The sequence below is a fragment of the Lissotriton helveticus genome, chromosome 11, assembly GCF_964261635.1.
Source record: "Lissotriton helveticus chromosome 11, aLisHel1.1, whole genome shotgun sequence".
Classification (NCBI taxonomy): domain Eukaryota; kingdom Metazoa; phylum Chordata; class Amphibia; order Caudata; family Salamandridae; genus Lissotriton; species Lissotriton helveticus.
The window spans coordinates 460,982,019-460,996,168 of NC_136072.1; the positions used below are offsets into that span (position 1 = coordinate 460,982,019).

Below are 14,150 nucleotides of genomic sequence, written 5' to 3' on the forward strand. Positions count from 1 at the left end.
GCCTTCTGATCCCCTTCACTCTTGTCCCTTGCAATTTTTCTCCTGGAAAGTGGCTTTCCTTGTAGCCATTACTTTGCTCCAGCAGGTTAGCGAAATTCACGCTCTTACTTTGGAGTAGCCTTTCTTCCCGGTACATTGCGATAGGGTGGCCCTCAGAACCAATCCAAGATTCCTCCCTAACATTAAGAAGACAATAGAGTTCCCAGTTTTCCGAATGGACAGGTGCCTGCACACGGACAATAGAGGGCAGGGGCAGCACGCTGACCAGTTAAGGTAGGTGGGAGGGGCTGTGGCGGAAGCACCACAAACCATGCAAGACCAGCAGGAGGGGTGGTGGCGGCGGCATCTAAGTGGATCATGGGCTGCAGGAGAGGAGGTGCCGTTTCAATACAACTGACCATGCAGTGCAAGAGGGATGGGGCAGGGGCATGGCTCGGACAACAGAGGGCCTGGAGGAGGTGGATAGGGGCCGCAAGCTAAGCACAGAAGGCAAGTGGGAGGGGTATTGGCAGCACAAAAGACCACACAGGGCAGGAGAGAGGAGCCTCGGCACAGACTCTGACAGCGAAGGTCAGGGACAGCAAGTTGACAATTGATTAAGTGTCTGCAGGGGCAGCACAGTGGACCGTGGATGGCAAAGAGGAGGACGGCAGGACATGCTGATGGAGATACTCAGCCGGTAGTCACCCCTTCTGAACACCTACACGCAGTCAATGCAGCCCTTAAAGACGTCCTATCCAGGCCTGGTACAAGCCCTGCATCGGGGCCCCTGTGCGTAGGACGATTGCCCGCCGCCATCACCTCACTACTGGGGACCCAAGTTTCCTTACCAAACACCCCACCTCTGAGAGCTTGGTGGTCCAACCCTCAACATCCAGAATTAATCTATGTGCGTTTCTTACAACGCCACTTTATGGGTAATCCAAGCAGCTGGATACCTTTGGCAAGACTGTGTTCTCTTCCTCCAGCCTAGTACTATGGTCGGGAAACACCAGGAGCCTATTGGGCCATTATTCCCATATGATATGGAACCCTTTTGCGCGAGTGCTGCCTGTGGTCTCGGAGGAGGCCTAATCCATACTCACCTAGGCTATTCCTGATGGGAGAGATGCAGCCATAAGGTGTGGACTCGACATTACTGACTCGCTGGGCAGAGCAATTTAATTGTCGGTGGCCTTGTGGTGCCTCATCTTGCTGAGAAGGACTGGGTTTTCAGGCAAACTCCAGGCTTCTCTCATGGACATTCCTTTTAATGGCTCTTGTCTTTTTAGAGAGAAGGTGGATTCAGTACTGGACAGCAGTTGTACAGAAAGGTCCTTGGGCTTGTCTATGGCCCCACGCCAACCCCAATTTGCCTTCCACCCCTTTCGAGTACAGGATATTGAGGCTATAATCTCAATGTTTCAGCCTCTATCTGGGATTTTGGTGAGACGGTCTCTGAGGTTGTTTGGGTTCATGGCATCCTTTATACTGCTTGCTACTCATGCCCGTTGGCGTATATGGGCTCTGCTGTGGGACCTGAAGGCCCACTGAGTGCAGCATCAGGGGAATCTCTTAGACATGATCCAGATCTTGGAGAGAACTGCAGGAGATCTGCAGTGGTGGATTACATTGCGCCTGGGGTAAGGGACAGACCCCTCTTCCTTCCCCAACCATATCTGATTGTGGTGATAGATGCTTCACACCTGGGCTAGGGCCTCCAACTGGGAGAGGATGAAATCAGAGGACCCTGGTCTACAGTGGCGTACAAGCGCCACATTAACCTTTTGGAACTTCAGACGAAGCGATTGGCATTGAAAGTGTTTCTTTCTATGATCAGAGGAAGCCTGTACACGTGTTCACGGACAACACCCCTGCCATTTCGTACTGAAACACAGGGTGAGGTGGGGTCGTGGACTCCCTGTTAAGAGGCCCTGCGTCTCTGGACATAGCTGGAACGTCATGGCATTTCGCTGGTGGTTCCATACCTGGTGGGCTTTCTGAACCCCAGAGTAAATGATCTCAGCCAAAGATGCCTAGCGGATCACAAATGGCATCTCTATCTCGAGGTGGTGAAATGTCACTTTCAGCAGTGAGGAGAGCCTTGGTTAGATATGTTTGCCACGGCAGAGAATGCGCAAAGTCAGCAGTTTTGCGCACTGGAGTTTCCAAAGCAACTACCACTTGGAGACTCTTTATCTCGAGTTATCTCCGTCTCTCCCTCTCTCCCTCTCTCCAAATAGCACTTCGCTTGCTAGGTCCTGCAGAGCTTTCCGGTGAGAGTCCATTCACAGCCCGCCTCCAGTTAGGCACTGCTTTAGTATCTATTCAAAAGGTTATGAAACTGAATCTGTGACTAGAACTCTTTTATCAGAAGAACAAGTTACTTACCTTCACTAACGTTCTTTCTGGTAGAGACTGTAGCTGCAGATTTCTCACCGACTCGCCTGTTATCCCCGTTCTGTAATTGGGCTGTATCCATTAATAAGATCCCAAGTCTAGTAATCTGCAAGAGGGTCTAAAGATTTGCTTTTGGAGTTCAAAGTCTGTTGCGATAGTCTCTACCTGGGAGAGTGTTACTGAAGGTAAGATACTTGTTAATCAGCGCTATAACCCATCGATTCATAGCATGTCCAATCAACTGATTTGGTGAAATAGTAGTTTTGGCCTCCGGGACTCATTCAGCCATTACCCCACCACCCAGAACCCTCCTTACCCCCAAAAAGAAGTCTTGTCATCAAAAAAACCCATCAATAGCTGTACATAGCAAGCACAGAGAAATATGTCGCACAAACATATACTTTCCCCACTTGCATGAAGACCAGGAACCTGCTATGTCTATCACAGCCTTGGAAAACATTGTGGAAGTGCCTGTCCGATCCCCCTCCCCCCCCCCCCCCCTTCCCTTTTTCCCCACAGCATTTAGTGACATTTGGTGTGTAACTCATTTTGCAGACTGGCTAGATTGATAATATCTTGTGTGTTTATACTGAGGTTAGCGGGCCATCTGAATTTGCAGTTATTCTTGTTGTCGGATGCACATTGACTTTGATCGCCACTGCGCTTGCATGGCTCAGTCAGTCTTTCCCATCACCTGCTCGCTCCAAATGTTCGATCTAGTCCCACACGCATTCTGGAAAGGTAAAAAATAAAAAGGATTTGTCAGCCCTAATAACTTCCAACTGTGCTGGGAATGGTAACATGTTCATTATATTTTTTACATAGCCTTTGTTTTATAACATTAGAAGACCTCCTTAGACATTGTACTTATAAATGGAAAACGTTGAATTTCCAGATCTTTAAATTGGCTGCAATCAGCTTGTCTTGCACTTTGTAGAATTCTCTTTGAAGTTAAAAAAGCAGGACATCTGCTTTTTGTTGGCAGCATTAGTGTCCTGTGTGGGCCTTTTCAACTGAGAAAAGTTTGAATGGCTTTTCGGGCACAACAGCTACACGTACATTAATTTGAACACCAAATACAGTTCTCATGACCTCATCCCTCATATGACCGATGCGGTTAGAAACTCTGATCAGTTTAGAGGTCAGGTCACATATTCCATTAACACTATCAATGAGGCAATTGTGATTTTATTATTCATTGGTTTTAGTATGTGATGGTATTTAATGATGTTATGCTTTAGAAGTTGTAGTTTTTTGGTATTTATGGCAAGTTTTGCCAGCCTGTTCTTAGTTATGCATTAGGATTTCAAACCATAACAGGCATCTTTCAGTGTTTGTAACCGTAATGTCACTTGACACGTGTTCTGTTTTCAGTTGTATATCTTTGGTTGATAGATTGTATGAAACAATTTCCTTGACTGCTGCGCTGAAGCTTGGGCTTGGAGCTGAGTTGGCTGGAGTCCAGGCCATGCATTCAGCTGCTGCTAGTGACCAAACGCCATTGTGCATGGCCTTTGCCTGTGCTGAAAGGGGCTTGGCTGCAGGGTCTGTCCTTTGGCAAGCCTCTGTGCCCCGACCCCACTGTGGACTGTGGGCGACCTGCTGTAATGCACAACAGGGATTGCTGCAGGACTTATCCTGCAGCCAGCCCACTACAGGTGGGCTTGTTGGACCAAGTAGTATATAGAGACAACTTCTTTTTTTAAGGTTCTAAAGGAACATTTTTCTGGTAACTTACACCCCCCCCTCTCCAATTGATGGCATTTAGTATATATTCTTTCATAATTTGAGTCCTAGTCCGGGAATATTAGTTTGTGCACCAGTCTTGCACTTCATGCAGGTGTAAATATGCCCAGGTTAAGAAAACTAAGGATAGGTTTTCATTGGAAAGTTTTAGCTAACCATTCTTCACTTAACATCTTTGGATGGCTGTGTAATATATATATATGTATGTAACCAATATGTACAACACAAACTATTTGCTTCTAAGGGACCGAAGTTTCATTGTTGAACCTGAATTTCACGTGTAATTTATCCTTCAGTGTTAACCTGATTCACTTGTTTACATTTCCATTACATAAGGCAACATCAAATTAAATTCTTGATGGTGTACACATTTATATTCACTTGAGCAAAGGTCGCCATCGCATCAGTGTTGGTAGTATCGGTTCAAGTGATGCAACAAACAGTTCCAATTGTGAGCCTAACAAAAAAACTTTCTAAATGTCATGCAGTGCAGTGCATATAGTAATGTGTAAACTGCGCTGTGACTCATTTGTGGCTCAGGGAACCCAGCGTCAATGTAAGCGTAAATAGAGTTGCTTTTGTGATGGGAACTTGGTGCTAAAGGGAGCAAGGAGGGAGGGGCCTGTACTGTTGAAGTAGCTCCTAATGGCTATTAAATCATGTGTTCGATTAGTCTGAGATGGTGGATTGTTCCAGGGAGATGGAATGGGGCGTTTCCGCTGTCTGTGCGCTTATGTGGCTGAGCGCCGTGGCTTTAGCCCTACCCCACTTAATGCTAAATGCCTTCCAGTTTGATAAGTCCAGCAGTGTGCCAGCTTTTCAGTGCATCGCAGTAAATCTACATGCTATTAGCAGTGCTAGATCTATGAAGCGAGTGGTAACCCCTCCGTATCTACGGTGTTTGTATAGTCCTAGCAGGCTGCCGGCCACACAGTTATGGACTGTGTGGGCTGTGAATCTGGCTCCAAAACATATGCAATGTGTCCGCCCCAGTAGGCGGACAACAATGCACATTCAGACTATACCTCAGGGTAGATTTTGTGGATTTAGCTGGGTTGAAGAATTACCTGTACAGAATGTTGTGCTGTTTATAAGAACGCGACGTTGCAGGAAACTTTCTGTAGGTGTAGCACTGTTCTCTCATTGCTTCTGTGTCCATGCCCAGTGTTTGACTCTTCCAAGTCCGCTTAAGCGACTTCAGTGGATCCTGTACTGTATGGAAATGGGCCTTAGCCAGCCAAGTGATCAGTTGAGGGCCCTTACCCATTGTGTGGAGCTTGTGTCTCTGCAGGTGTGGGTCAGATTCCGCGTCCACTATGCCCCACAGCCACTCTAATTCTCCCGTCAGTCGCCTGTAGGCTAAGAATTGGCCCACTGAGATGTCCAAGCAATCTGCCAATTGGTCAAAGGGCATAATGACCCCATCTTGGAACAGGTATCCCAGGGTTCCCACTCCCACAGATTTCTCAAAGTTCCATCCCTTCCTAGACCATTTATTCCTGGAGTGCTCCAATCGAGCGTAGGGGAATCCAGGGGGCATACTATTGCATAGCTGGAATGACGCATAGTGCCCTTCTGTAACTTTCATGTGTCACTTGCAGGAGACCATTAGAGGGGGGTGGGTAGCACTGCCTTTGGGAGAAATTGTTCTCACACCATCTTAATCGCTCTTCCCCTTTGCTACTAGTCCTGTCTCTGCTGTCTCCCTGCTAGCCAGTGGGTGGGCCACTGTAACCGGGCCACAAGGTAATGTTGAAAATTCGGGGTGCCTAGCCCTCCTCTCTCTCTCTACTGGGAGATGCAATTTGGTCAAGGCACTCTGCGCCTGCCCCTATTCCACATGAGGCCACCGAGCATTGTATGCAGTGATTGGAACGTATTGTGCGGGATGCTCACTGGGAAGTTAGTAAAATAATACAATAGTCTTGGAGCATCACCATTTTGTAGACAGACAGGCCCTTAACCGAGAGTGGATGGGAGCAACAAAAGGTGCTTTGGGACAGAGGGAGGTGAAGGTGATTGGCCTTCATGAGGTTTCCGTCTGAAGTCTTGGGACGAGTGGTAAATATTGATGCCAAAGTAACGGAAAGTGTGGGGCTCCGAGCGAAGGGCGAGTCTGCAACAATGCGCTACTGTAGGCAGTCCAGGTGTATCGGAAACAACAGGTCATGGCCCAGCTGATCCCTAGTCGAATCTGAAGACTTCAAAAATCTGCACATCATCAATACCCTTGAGGATATCTCTTACGTAGATTAGGAGGTCATCAGTTTATAAGGAGACTGCATGGGTTGTCACTAACCAGTATGCCATATTCTCTGCCTGCCAGATGGAGCCTTTACCCCAGGGGCTCGATTGCCTGGGCGAAGAGCAGGGGAGAGAAGGTACATCACTGCTGCATGCCCCTACTGATCAGGAAGAGGGCTTCAATAAGTTGCCCTATTTTCACCCTTGCCGTAGGCTCTGTGTATAGGAGCCTTATCAAGCTCTGTAGCCTGCCTCCAATGCCCAGCACGTCTAGCGCTGCAAACATGTACCCTCAATTTAGGGTGTTTAATGCTTTTTCTAGGTCTATGACCACTCATGACACTGAGGGCCAGCGTCGCTGGGCTTCCTCTAGTAGCCTATATCGTCCTTAGTTAACTATAGGATTTCAGCTCTAGTATACAAGATGGTTAGTGCTAAAGATTGTAGTATGATCCAGTCATCATACTTGATGATACCTTACTAAGTGCAGCATTGCATTTGATGAAGCAGCATATTTGTTTAGGCCCATCTTCCCACACGTGAACTCCAGTGACCATTGCTATTTGCATGCGCAGATCTGAGAGACACGTTAGTGATAGATTCCTTACCTTAGAATATCCCCGGGGGTCAGACTGGATCCGGAATGTTTTTTTGCTTAGCAGTACCCCTGCGCGCCAGTAGGTGGTGTCTTGCGGCTCCGCGTCAGTCACTGGCAAAGGAAGTGCCGAGACGACGTCACGGAGGGTACTTAGGTGCCACCATGCACGCTGACGTCAGTTCTACCTTTTTCCGCGCAGATCCGGATTGAGCACGTACCTCAGTCATTTTTTTTACTACTATTTTGAGACTTTAGTCTCCCTTTTGTCTCCTGGTGCACGTAGGGATGCCCGGCTTTGTCATGTGGGTCGTGCCGCCGTAACATGTCGGTGGCGAACCCCCACTATGTGTGCCTCTACTGCCTGGAGACAAACCACGACTCCCGGGACTGTCGAGCCATGGCCCCAAAGGTCTTGAGGGAGCGGCGCTGGAAGTTGCTGGAGGTCCGGCATTCCTCTCACTGCCGCTCTGGGTCTAGGGGCCGTTCACGAGACCGCTCGCCGGACCGGATCCGTCGCTCCTCGGGCTCTAAGTCTTCACCTTCAGATTCCGGTAAGCAACACCATAAAAAGTAGTCGAAGAAGCGTGTTCGCTCTCCAAAGTCCCCCTTTCGCTCCCTGGAGGCGGACGAGGGGGACAGGGGCTTCGCCCCTGCGATTCCTCTGGAGCCAGGGAGTCCCTCGGCCTACCCGCTATACCCGGGTCCGTCGGCGACTCCCGAACAGATGCAAGAGTTTCTTGATGCTATGGACCGCCTTTTTTGCCGCGGGCTCCCGCTGGCGCACCTTTGGCCCCACGGTCCCATGTCCAGATCTTGTTTGCCCGGCTGCTCCGCCACCGGCGCCACAGGATCCTGTGCCGCTCGCTCTGGGCCCGGCACCACGAGGTGCAGCGCTGTTGGCTCTGGCACCGCCCTCTGCTCCACCCCGGCACCGCACTGGGTGCTGTTTATCCTGCCCCTGTCCCGGTTCTCGGACCATTTTGTTCTGACTTGGGATCCGAATTGGGATGCAGCTCCGGCTCGGCCCCGGACGGTGCCGTTTCCAGCGTCGCTCATCCCTTACCTGGCTCTGGCTCTGCAGCCGCGACCGGCCCCCTCTACACCTGAGCCGGACAAAGACTAGAACGGATCCGAGACCACCTTGTCTGGCACTGTGACTCCGTGCAAGATTGGGTGGACGACCTTGAAGATGTGGGCGTACTTGATGTGTCTTCTGAGCCGGGGTTTGCCTCTCCTCCGCCTACTTTGGAGGAAGGTGCTTCCTACAACGTGGTGCTCCATCGAGCTGTGGAGGCTCTCAATCTCTACCTCCCTACAGTGGCCCTCAAAACCAACCTCCTTACAGAGGTGCTCCACATGGCGTCTGCATCTTCGGAGCCGCTGCTTCCTTTCAATGAGGCCTTCACCGAAGTCCTCTTGGCACTTGCTTGCGGCCGGCCACGGGGGCGCCGGTGGACAAAAGTCACTTGGCGTCATTGCCCGGCGTCTGGTGATCCTGCCTTCCTGATCACTCACCCTACGCCTGAGAGCCTGGTCATTCAGGCCTCGATGTCGCAGAGTGCCTTTCCCACGGCTCCACCGGATAAGGACTCTAAAAGGCTGGAGCAATTTGGCAAGAGGTTGTTCTCCTCGGCCAGCTTGGGGCTGCGGTCGGTTAACACCGCCTGCTTGTTGGGCCGCTACTCCCACGCAGTGTGGGAATTCTGTAGCGCAGGTCTTGCCTCAGTGTTCTGAGGAGGTCCAGGCTGTCTTTTCCCAAGCAATTGCTGAAGGTGAGGATGCGGCTAAAGTTGCCATCAGGTGCGGTTTGGATACCGCTGATTCGTTGGGCAGGGCTATTTCTACGGCTGGGGCGTTGCGTTCGACTGGGTTCTCACCTGTGTTCAGGGCCTGCTCATGGACATGCTCTTTGATGGCTCCCGCCACTTTGGCGATAAGGCCCACAATGCCCTGGAGCGCTTTAAGGACTCTAGGGCTACGGCCACTTCTACAAAGAACCCTACCACACCTGGGTTTCGTTCCTTTTGTGGCTAGGGCAGGGGCTCCGCAGCACACTCCTCCAACAAGCCTGTGCAGAACCAGCCTCAGCGTGGCCGAGGATTCCACAGGGGCAGGTCGGGAAACCAGCGCATGGGTCAGTCCACCTCCACCCCCGCTACTTCCGCCTCCAAGCCTCCCTAATCCGGGCTTCAGGGAGCACCTCACGCCAGTGGGTGGCAGGGTCCGCCACCACCTCCACCACTGGCGTGAAATTACATCGGACAAGTGGGTGCTGCAGATAATCTGCCAAGGTTATTCTCTTCCCTTTCCGTCCTCCCCTCCAGCCATGCCACCTCAATACCACCACATGTCTGGGGATCATTTGGCTCTCCTTCAACAGGAAGTTAAGGCCCTCTTGGCCAAGGGGGCCATCTAGTGCGTTCCCGGTCAGGGAGTAGGGTGTGGTTGTTATTCCCACTACTTTCTGGTCCCCAAGAAAGACTAGAGAGGCCTGCGCCCCATCTTGGACCTCCGGGACGTCAATCGCTTCCTCCGGAAGGAGAAGTTCAAGATGATGACTCTGGCTCAGGTCCTGGCTGCCCTGGACCCTGGAGACTGGATGGTAGGGTTGGACTTGCAAGATGCTTATTTTCACATCCCCGTCCTGCCGGCCCACCGGCGCTACCTGCGGTTCAGGGTAGGCCAGGAGCATTTTCAGTTTGCCGTGCTCCCCTTCGGCCTTACCAGTGCCCCTCGGGTGCTCATGAAGGTGATTGCGGTGGTCGCGGCTCATCTGCGCCGGTCCGGGGTGTCAGTTTTCCCCTACCTCGACGACTGGCTGTTGAAGGCGGGCTCACCCCAGGCAGGCAGTCCAACTCCAGACTACGGCCGACCTCCTGCATTTGCTGGGGTTTTCCATCAACGTGCCGAAGTCGCACCTACGTCCCTCTCAGAAGCTCCCCTTCATTGGAGCGGTTCTGACGCTGTTACGTGTTTATCCTCCCGAGCAGCGAGTCCGGGATATTCAGTCTATGATTCCGATCTTTCAGCCTCTATCCCGGGTTACAGTCAGGAAAACCCTCCGGCTTCTGGGCCTGATGGCCTCCTGCATCCTGCTGGTGACACATGCCAGATGGCATATGCGGGCTCTGCAGTGGGACCTGAAGTTCCAGTGGGCACAGCATCAGGGCAACCTGTCCGATGATGTCCAGCTCTCAGTGGGCACTGCTCAACAATTGCAGTGGTGGCTCACGAATAGAGATTGGTTCAATGGCAGATCCTTCTCCCTTCCCCAACCGGGAGCACACAGTGGTGACGGACGCGTCCCTCCTGGGATGGAGGGGCCACTTGGGAGAGGCGGAGATCAGAGGCCTCTGGTCTCCGGCGGAGTCCCGGTCCATATCAACCTTCTACAGCTGGGGGCGATCCGACTTGCACTGAAGGCATTCCTTCCCTCTGTTCGGGGAAGTGTAGTGCAGGTGTTCATGGACAACACCACCGCCATGTGGTACTGCAACAAACAGGGTGGGGTCCTGGACCCTATGTCAGGAGGCCCTGCGCCTCTGGACATGGCTGGAACGTCAAGGCATTACCTTGGTGGTTCAACACCTTGCAGGTTCTCTGAATGCTAGGGCGGACAAACTCAGCCGCCGGTGCATGATGGATCACGAATGGCGTCTGCACTCGGAAGTGGCGCAAGGTCTCTTTCGGCAGTGGGGAGAGCCTTTGTTAGATGTATTCGCCGCATAAGAGAACACACAATGTCATCAGTTCTGTGCGTTGGAATTTCCGAGGCTGCACTCGCTCGGAGACGCTTTTCGTCGCGAGTGGAGTTGCGGTCTGTTGTACGCCTTTCAGCCTATACCTCTTCTGCCCAGAGTGCTGACAAAAATCAGGCACGACCGGGCCCTAGTCATTCTTGTGGCTCCGGACTGGGCCCGAAGAGTGTGGTATCCCGAGCTACTCAGTATGAACATCGATCCCCTGGTCCGCCTGCCTCTTCTGGAGGATCTTCTGTCGCAGCAGCAGGGGACGGTCCTCCACCGAACCTGTCCAGCCTCCACCTCCATGCGTGGAGATTGAGCGGCTACAGTTGACACCTTTCGATCTTCCTCCCGAAGTCTGTCATGTCATTCTGGCAGCCAGGAGTCCCTCTACTAAGACTGTATACGCCTGCAGGGTGGAACAAGTTTGTGACATGGTGCACAGCGAAGGCTGTGGATTCCCCTTCTGCCCCTCTTTCTGAGGTCTTTCTGTTCCTTCTATCTTTGGCCCGGTAGCGCTCTGCTCTGGGCACTATCAAAGGTTATCTTTCGGCCATTTCCACCTTTCTACGGCTTCCTGGTCAGCTTTCTCTTTTTATGTTCCCGTTTTTTAACCGTTTTCTGAAAGGCATTACGCACACGTTTCCTCCCATGCCGTTCATCATGCCTCAATGGGACTTGAATCTTGTCTTGATGTTTCTGATGTGCGCTCCCATTGAGCCTATTCATAACTGTCCCTTACGTCTTCTCACCTTAAAGACTGCTTTCCTGGTTGCTATTACCTCTGCCAGAACAGTGAGTGAGCTCCAGACCCTTTCTTCCAAATCTCCTTTTCTTTCAATTCATCCGGACAAGGTGGTTCTAAGGACCCGTCCTCCTTTCTTGCCAAAGGTTGTCATGTCCTTCCACATCGGGCAGGCTATCACTTTGCCTACTTTCTTTCCGCATCCTTCCCGGGAAGAGGAGAGGCTCCACCTTCTGGACCCAAAACGTGCACTCGCTTTCAATCTGCAGCGTCTACAGCAGTACCTGATGGATGATCAACTCTTCGTTGGCTATGAGGGCGCCAAGAAAGGTCGGGCTGTGCACAAACGGACCATCTCTCAGTGGGTTGGTCTGTGCATCAAAGCATGTTACTCCTTGGCTAAGAAGGAGCCTCCTGTGGGGTTGCGTGCCCATTCGACCAGGGCAACTGCAGCCACTACTGCCTTGGGACGTGGCGTTCCCTTTGAAGACATTTGTCAGGCAGCTACGTGGGTCTCGCTGCACACGTTTACCAAGCACTACTGCCTTGACAATCGAGTCCGGAGGGGCGGCTTCTTTGGCTGTTCTGGGCTCCGTGACTTTCTGGTGTAATCCTGTTCGTAGACCAACCACTGGGGTTGGTATTGCTGGGGTGTCTATTCTAATGTAAGGAATCTATCACTACCGTGTCTCTTTCAGATGCACAAGTTACTATTTGTGTAATGATATAGCTGTAAGAGACATTAGTTAGTGATATATTCCTTACCGCCCCACCCATCGTCCCCGTTCTGCGAACTGATTACTAGGGTTAACGTCATCCCCTTTAGGGCCCTAGTTTATGCACTTATGGTCAGTCTCTTGGATGGCTCTGCGTTTTGGTGCGGAAAGTCGTGTACAGAACGGACGTCAGCACGCATGGGTGGCGCCTATGTACCCTCCGCGATGTCATCTCGGCGCAGACGATGCCAGTGACCAACGCGGAGCCGCAGGACACAACCTACTGAGGCGCCAGGGTACTGCTAAGCAAAAAACTTTCCGAATCCAGTTTGACACTTGGGGATATTCTAAGGTAAGGAATCTATCACTAAGTAATGTCTCTTACAGATATATCGTTACACAAGTAGTAACTTGTGCATCAAGAGCTGAACACGCCAAGTAAAAGTCAACCTGTTCAGTAGATAGCAAGCGCTTCCCCTCCAGCCACTGTTAATTTTTATTTTAGTGAAACCTTTTTAGGACAGCCTACTAAACAAAGCATATGATTTAAAGCCAGTAAATCATGTAGCGGTTTTCAAAAGATTGATTTTTAAGTAAGTAGAATAAGGCTGAAGGCAAAAGCAGGCAAATTCTTATATATAGGAGCAAGAAATCTGCTAATAACAAGTGTTCACCTTCAATCACATCACATCACTCAGTGCTCTGAGTGCTATCCTAAGTGATAGCATGCAATCATTCACTCTAGAATTGGCATTCAGAGAGGGTTATGTGCATATGCAATGCAGATGCCTAGATATTTACCCCAGGCTTCCATTGCCATGGCTTTTATCAATACCTATATTGGAATTTCCAAATAGCATTGGTGATCTTACATTTCAGTTTATACTATTCATTCTTTTATTTGACCAATATTTTTTTGAAATACCTTGCCTCTTTTAGCTTCAGTAAATTACAGACCAGCGTAGATAGCTTTCAAATCGCCTGTTACTCAGCTTTGGGTAGTAACAGTTCAAATCAAATCACCCCTCATTCCAATAATCTTAAGCGGAAGATAAGTGCAGTAGTTTTTCTTTTTTTCTTTGAGCTCCCTCATTCACTTTGATTATGATAACTCGTTTCTAGTACCGCTAGTATTTTTAACACGTGCAAATGTGTTCTGTATTAACTCCATACTATATTTGATATTTGTTTACTGAAATATTCATTTTTCACTCTTAACATTTTTAAAACGTTTTTGTTTACTTAATTCTTTGTAACTTTGTATTGATGTTTATATTCCTCCTAAACTCACGTTAGTGAATTAAGCATTCTAGAAAAAAAGAAACTAAACTTAAAACAATTAATTTTAATTCTATTAGTGCTGCAACTCAGGATGCTGACTGAAAGTGCTCTGTGTGAAACGCATAATCCATGGTTAAAACAGTAGCTCTTGGCAAACCAAAGGGGACCTCTCAGGGATATTGAAACAAAGTACTACACGAAGGAGTGTGCAAACCTCTCAAACGTGCATACTCCTATTTGGGAATATGCCATCCCCTGTCTTTAGTACCCCTCACATTTCTGCTTGTGTTATATCATATCCAGTTTCAAAATCTTGGCATTTAGCCATAGAGGAAATTATCCCCCGGACACTGTGCTTGCCAGATAGCTCATTACCTAAATGCATGCTACTGTTTTACAACTTGGCTCTTAAGGTGTTCATGAGAGATAGTGCCTGATATTTGGTGAGTAGTGAACACGTGTTACATGTACAAGGCCAGAGGCTGTCCCCAGAAATTTGAGAAAGTGTGGGTTCAATGGAGGGAATTTAGAGATTTGGACTGAATACGAGGGGGGCACAATGTTTAGCTATTTTGGACATTGCCCATTCTGTCTCCTCGTGGTTGTGATTTGCTGGTGTCAGTGTTCCATTTTCGTTTTGTTTTACTGTTAAATGTAATAAAAATATTTCTAAAAAACAGGTTGAGTGTTATGAGTTT

At 49.8% G+C, this 14,150-nt stretch overlaps 1 protein-coding gene across 1 annotated transcript in view; it reads left to right on the forward strand.

Moving 5' to 3' along the window:
• GIGYF2 (GRB10 interacting GYF protein 2) overlaps window positions 1-14,150 on the forward strand; it is a 1,757,193-nt gene that overhangs the window by 526,037 nt on the left and 1,217,006 nt on the right. The window lies entirely within an intron of this gene.